Source organism: Vespula pensylvanica, chromosome 20 (assembly GCF_014466175.1).
Source record: "Vespula pensylvanica isolate Volc-1 chromosome 20, ASM1446617v1, whole genome shotgun sequence".
Taxonomy (NCBI): Eukaryota; Metazoa; Arthropoda; class Insecta; order Hymenoptera; family Vespidae; genus Vespula; species Vespula pensylvanica.
In genome coordinates this window covers 2,346,569-2,353,836 of record NC_057704.1, presented here as the reverse complement: position 1 = coordinate 2,353,836, position 7,268 = coordinate 2,346,569, and the positions used below count along the sequence as shown (strand labels likewise).

Genomic DNA, 7,268 nt, shown 5'->3' with positions numbered 1-7,268 from the left:
GAGAATATCCCCACTCCTCCATTTCATTCTAAAACCAAATAAATCGTATAGAATATTGAAAGAATGAGTTATATAATTATGTACTTACATTGACTCTTCTCTACTACTTCCAAAGAATGCGAAGTACGAGAACTGCGATGCGTACTCGTCGAAATTCGAAGCAAGACTAAACCATTAACCATTAAAATCGGTCGGACGTTCGACTTTGTTGTCGTCTCACGAAGACCAGTATCCCCACTCCATAATTTCATTCTAAAACGAAATAAATCGTATAACATATTGAAAGAATGAGTGATATAATTATGTACTTACATTGACTCTTCTGTAATACTTCCAAAGAATGCGAACTATGAGAATCGCGATGCGTACTCGTCGAAATTCGAAGCAAGACTGAACCAGTAGTTGTCACTTATATTGTCGTCACGAGTGGGAGAATATCCCCACTCCTCCATTTCATTCTAAAACCAAATAAATCGTATACAATGTTGAAAGAATGAGTGATATAATTATGTACTTACATTGACTCGTCTCTAATACTTCCAAAGAATGCGTACTATGAGAATCGCGATGCGTACTCGTCGAAATTCGAAGCAAGACTGAACCAGTAGCTGTCACTTATATTGTCGTCACGAGTGGGAGAATATTCCCACTCCTCCATTTCATTCTTAAACCCAATAAATCGTATAGAATAATAAAACGAATGTGTGATGTAGTTATGTACTTACATTGACTCTTCTCTACTACTTCCAAAGAATGCGAAGTACGAGAACTGCGATGCGTACTCGTCGAAATTCGAAGCAAGACTAAACCAGTAGCTGTAGCTTGTATTGTCGTCACGAGTGGGAGAATATCCCCACTCCTCCATTTCATTCTAAAACCAAATAAATCGTATAGAATGTTGAAAGAATGAGTGATATAATTATGTACTTATATTGACTCGTCTCTAATACTTCGAAAGAATGCGTACTACGAGAACTGCGATGTGAACTCGTCGAAATTCGTAGCAAGACTGAATCATAACCATTAAAATCGGTCGGACGTTCGACTTTGTTTTCGTCTTACGAAGCCCAGTATCCCCACTCCACAATTTAATTCTAATACGAGATAAATCGTATAGAATATTAAAAAAATAAGCGATATAATTATGTACTTACATTAGTTTTTCGTTATTACTTGCGGGGAACGCATCCTGTGAGAACTGTGATGTGCACTTGTCGGCGTACGAAAGGAAACTAACAAAATAATAGTCAAAGTAAATAAAAGTTGTATACGTTTATGTTACACGAAATCAATGATGCCGAGACGAAAATTTCAAAGTATTAACATATTAAACTGAAATTATTTTGTTTCTCGTATGATACGGTCTTTGTCTTGTTAAACGAATGTATTATTGTTTAAATATTAGTTTTTTGTATTGCACATTAAAAACTGTTTAAATAATTGTAAAATTATCGAAAATATTAATTTCTGAGATATGAAAATGATAATTTCTTTCGCCTTTGGAAAGATAGATTTTCGATATTCACTCGTCGGAATACAAAAGAAAACTAATTCGACATTCTTATGTAGCTATATAGTAAATGGGTACAAGTAAATGAAAAAGTATTGGTTTGTGCCTACCTTCGCATTGAAAGAATTTTTCTAAGAGATTATGGATGCAACGTATCAATTTACATAGGTTGTAGATTCACAGCTTGGAAACAATGTTTTATACTCGGTTCCATGTTTTGTGTGAATGTGTTCAGTATCTGTGTGACAGTAAACGAGAGTGAATATTTTTGTCCGCATATTTTACGATGAAATACAGATATTTTTGCAAACAATGATTGGTCGATATGCTAATACTTTTTAGAATTTATATTGATCAGTAATGTTCGAAAATCTAGACAAGATCTTTTTTTTCTTACCTTATTCAGATGAATTTTTTCTTCGTTGCAGCTTCTTCTTCTTCTTCCAAAACCATTAGAACTGACTACCAACGAGTACATAATAAATACTCTCCAATAGAAATTATTTATTAATCAATATTTATAGATCAATCTATAGGCAAGTATAATTAAATATCATTCTTTCCGAAGATTTACAAGAGATATTGATCATCGAAAAGATAAATCCTGTGATTATTCGATTTATTAACTAGTTATTTTTTGACTCCCAAAGTGGGAGAGAGAAGAAACATACCTAAATACGAACGCGGGAATTACGTATTTGGTGGGAATTTTATATAATTTGATATACGTTTGATAACAATTCTTAATGATTTTTTTTCGATTGAATATTATATTCTATGCTATTTTTCAATGAAATGTTAAGAAAAATTAATATATTTATTAATGCATAATATTTCTAAAATGACGTATATGATTCTAGTTTCACGAACTAGTTTCACGGTGTAGATGACGCCATTGCTGCTTCAGTTCGTGAACGAAGCAAGCAAATACGTCTCCCCGTCATTCTTGTTAATTATAGGTAATTAGCAGATTTTTTCTAACGTACACCCGATTATTATACATCAATCGATAGTTAAACACGTGATTTTGGAGAGGCCGCGTTGGCGAGTCTGGATATTACGGCGTTTAAAAGATATTTACGAAAATAAAATCAGTCTTTCGTTAATCCCCTGGGAAACTATTGCTTTGTATTTTTTTTTTCACTTTTCTAGCTTGATTTTCACAATATCGATAATTCTCTCGCTTTTTAATAGTGCTCTGATTAATAATTTTGCGTCTATAATTATGATTGATCGATATTTTGCTTTATATTCAATTTTCATATATATTCATACAAACACACACACATGTATGGATTTTTTACGCATTATATGTACACATACACTCTTCTATATTCTCCTTTTTTCACACACACACTTAATTTTATTTTATATTAATACGAGATCTCACATTTTTCAGATTTTCAAGAATCACGAGATAGAACAGCAGAGCATCGAATTAAAATTAGTGTTAATGCATCGTTCTTCGTGGTCCAGAATTAAGAGGATGTTTTTCGTTTGAAGTATCAACACTAGTACCGGCAAGTCAACTTCTTTCTTCATATATTTCCTGAGTAATTGTGAAAGATGAAAAAACATAGTCCGTGATTCTATATAATGCGATCAAAAGCTCGGCCTTTCTGAAGTATTTATATGTGTAATATACGTATATATGTGTGAGATATGATTTTTACGAATGTGTCGGTGCGTTTCGTCGAGTTCGGCGTTCATTTGCATGTGTGCATTGTCTGTGTGTAAAAATATTTGTGTTTTTTCTTTCTTTTTCTTGTCATCTGCTTTCGCTTCGAATACACAGGTACTTTCTAAGAAATAATATAGGTTAATAAGCCAATTCAGTTCTTGGAATTTATATAGGTTAGTACTGTCCAAAAATAATGTGTAGTTTTCGTGATCGCTTTTTAATTCTCGTTGCCTATATACATTTCAATGATCTATATATTTATTTACATATGTATTATTTCTCCTTCTTTCCTTTCTTTTCGATTCTCGATTATGTATAATTATTATCGACACATGATACATTACTTCGATCATAAATTATGTAATTATTCGATAATAAAATAAAAATTCAAAAAAGTATTATTTTTTTCAAATATTTATAAAATATATATGTAGTCATATATACAGATATATATGTGTATATATATATATATATTTACACACATATATATATATAGGATGTATACACGCATCAATACATAAATCCATCGAATTATTTTGATTTAACAATTACTCATTATTCCGCGTAACGTATAAAGCATAGGGATAACCTTGTGATACAAATGCGCATCTATTTAACGTTTCTATATCTTTAAAAAATATAATGTTTTCATTAGAAAATTATTGTCTATGTTTAAAATTCGAATTAATTACATTTGTTATCCATATCGTATTATCTACATCATTATATTATATTTTTTATTATTTTTCATTGAAAAATATAATATTTGATTTGATTCGATTGTACCTGTGATGACGTCATCGAATTATAGGGACTACTTTCCTTCCTTGCCACTAGTCGCATCGCCATTTTGGACGCAGTGACAAGTGTACACGGTGTTTCGTCGCTCCGGATAATTACAGGTAATTAGTAAATTTTTTCTAACGTACACTCTTTTCCTATATATCAATCGATAGCCAAACGCGCGATTTTTATGAGGCCACGTTCGCAAGTCTGGGCATCATCGCGTTAAAAAGATATTCGCGAAAATAAAATCAGCCTCTCGTAGATCGCCCAGGGAGCTTTCACGTCGTATTTTTTCTTCTATTTTCCTGTTTTATTTTCGCAATATTAATAATTCTCTCGCTTTTTAATAATACTCTGATCAATAATTTTGCATTAATGATTGTAATCGATTGATATCTTGCATTAAATTCGATTTTCATATATGATCATACACACTCACACTCACACACACATGCATGCACGCAACAAACAGGAATACGATCATATATATATATATATATATAGTGTACAATCATATATATGTGTATATATATATAGGTATACGACAATATATAATGATTATACAAACACACACATTTATGGATATTCCCTACACATATTACACACACACTTTTAATCTTGTCCTGTAGTAATATGATCCTATTTTTTTCAGATTTTCAAGAATTCCCGAGCTACAGTACAAAGCATCGAATATTTCCAGTGTTTCCTCTTCTTCGATACATATAGGTAAGTTTATTTTATTTTAATAAATATAGCGAGGTTTAATAGAAAGAGATAGGTAACATACGACATGGAAGTTATATTAGGTTATGTATTTCTACAAAATTCTTCGATCGATATCAAAACAAAAACAGTCGAGTGTTCGAACTCTCTCAAGGCCACATGAGAAATCTTTATTTCTATATAATATTTGGATGAGTACAGACGAAAGCAGATTAATTTCGGCATCGAATTTATTTCTGCAGCTATTATTTTATTTTAGAAAATTTATTACATTTTTATTAATAATTGCAGTTGTTTCCATATGCAGTTACCTCCAAGCAGTGAGACTTGGGCAATAGATATTGTTTGAGTTTGTATTTTAAGATACAAAGCAAGCAATATCGAGCAAATGGCTGCTTTGATATAGTTCAAAAATACTTAGCTTTTAATAATTTCAATTTTCATAATGTATTAAATTATTTTTTAGTGAAACGCACTGAAAAATTCTAATTTCTTTATTGTTTTTATTTGTTCTTAATTATTTTCATTTAATTTTATTTATTTTTATTAACTTTTTTCAAGTTAAATATTATATTTTCTATTCTACTTATGTTCACTATTATATGCGCATATTTTTAAATTAAGAATCTGTTTTTAAATACGTTCCTTAATAAGCAGAGAAAGATAGCGTATAAATAATAGCTTTAAAGTATCCCTACCAATAGCCAAATAATTCTTGAATTGAAATTCTTGGAAATGAGTCTCCGGTTAGCAACAAAAGAAAAAGCGTGATATTATTCTGTTATAGGTATATCTATATACATGTATTTGTATATGCTACACTGTACACAGTATTTAGGAGGTACCGACAATAGCACATGTAAACAATCAAAGGACGACCAAGAGGACGACTTTCTTAGTTCATTTCTACACACTCTTCGTTTGTATCAGCAGCCGTCCAGACGTGTTCAGACTTGCTCCTGCTTCTTCAATTTTGGTTCGTCTAATTTCTCATTTACATTATATATAATATTTTATAAGCTTAATTTAATCATTTACAGCTTATTAATCTTATTTTATATCATATTAGATTTCGATATATAATATAGCATTTATATGAATTTGCATATTATTTATATGAATATGCAAATCACATTTACGTACGTAATTTTATTTTCTATTAATAATAGTTTGAATATTTTCATGTAATTATTCATCATATTGATCAATATAATATTCACCATTGAATTTGAAATTTTAATTTAATTTTAATTAATATAAAAAATTGGATATTAATTCTAACAAACTATCTATTGTGTTATACGATTTCATGTGTTCTATCGTAGTCTTATTATAAGTTTCTATGCTCTATTATATCCAGAACTTTTATTATATAATATTTTATATTTTTTTTAAGAAATTTATATATGGATCCCCTACGCAGCTACCTCCTTGTGGTGGGATCCGGAAATCGGTATTGCGAACGTTCGTATATTTTATATTATACAATGTACGTACTACCGGGCCAAAGGCTGACGTTCGGTGTATTAGGAAATAATTTTGATTAAATATTAATTTATTAAAAATTTGTTGAAACGCATTTTACATTAAATTTAAAGAATATTAAGAAACACCGAAAATAATGAAAATGTAATTAAAGTATAATAAAAGTTTAATTAAAATAGAATAAAATTTCAAGATGCGTTTAATCGTTTAATTAATATTATAAATATTATAATTTCAATTTTACTGCTCCTTGTCTAGTTTTACTTTAATGTTATATCTATTCTGATTTATAGGTATCCACGCAATTAGTATACTTCTGTGAACATATCCCTATCGCGATTATATCTATTTTTAAACGATAGATACAACGCGATTTTGATCGTTTGCTTTTACATATTCATTTATTTTAATATAGCTTACAAGTATTGCAGTTACATCTTTTGAATAGTATTTTATTATTATTATTATTATTATTATTATAATATACAGATGTAATATAAATTTATGATTTTAAATCATATAATTTGAATAATATGATATATGATATTTAATATTGAATATTTAATATTTAATATATAATATTTAATACGATATCAATTGTAGAAGTAAACGCTACAGCTTGCTTTAACAATTTTTATTCAACAGGTCTTCAGTTGTAGATCGCGCGCAATGCGATCTTAGAGTCAGTGCTTGTGCGAAATAGTTTGATTGTTTTGCAACCGAATAGGTTGCTTTAAAAATAATATAAAATAAAATCGCGAATTAGAGTCAGTGTTGTTCGTCGTTTAAAATTTCTCGGTCGCGTTAGTAAATCAAAAAACAAGAATTTATGTTATATTCTTGTTAAAATCATATGTTCGCCGCGTTGTTAGAATCATTAACACACTTTCGGCCTATTCGGGAGAAGAGGATTGCGTTGCGATAAATATTGTAATGGTCGAAAGTGTGAATTTAAAAATTCATCCTCTTCATCTTTACCGACGATTGCAAAGCTTCGTCTGGATACAATTACATGTAAGTATTTTTCTTTCTTGCGATCGTAACTTCTCTTATATATTATTTAAATCATATATTTCTTTTCAA

The 7,268-nt window shown here is 29.7% G+C and overlaps 1 long non-coding RNA gene across 1 annotated transcript; it reads right to left on the bottom strand.

Moving 5' to 3' along the window:
• Positions 1-1,189: 1,189 nt before the first annotated feature.
• On the bottom strand, positions 1,190-1,954 carry LOC122636087. Its single transcript, XR_006328862.1, has 3 exons — positions 1,908-1,954; positions 1,621-1,748; positions 1,190-1,232 (listed from the first exon to the last, which is right to left on the bottom strand). It is a non-coding gene; the product is annotated as an uncharacterized LOC122636087 (long non-coding RNA).
• Between the last annotated feature and the right edge of the window lie 5,314 nt (positions 1,955-7,268).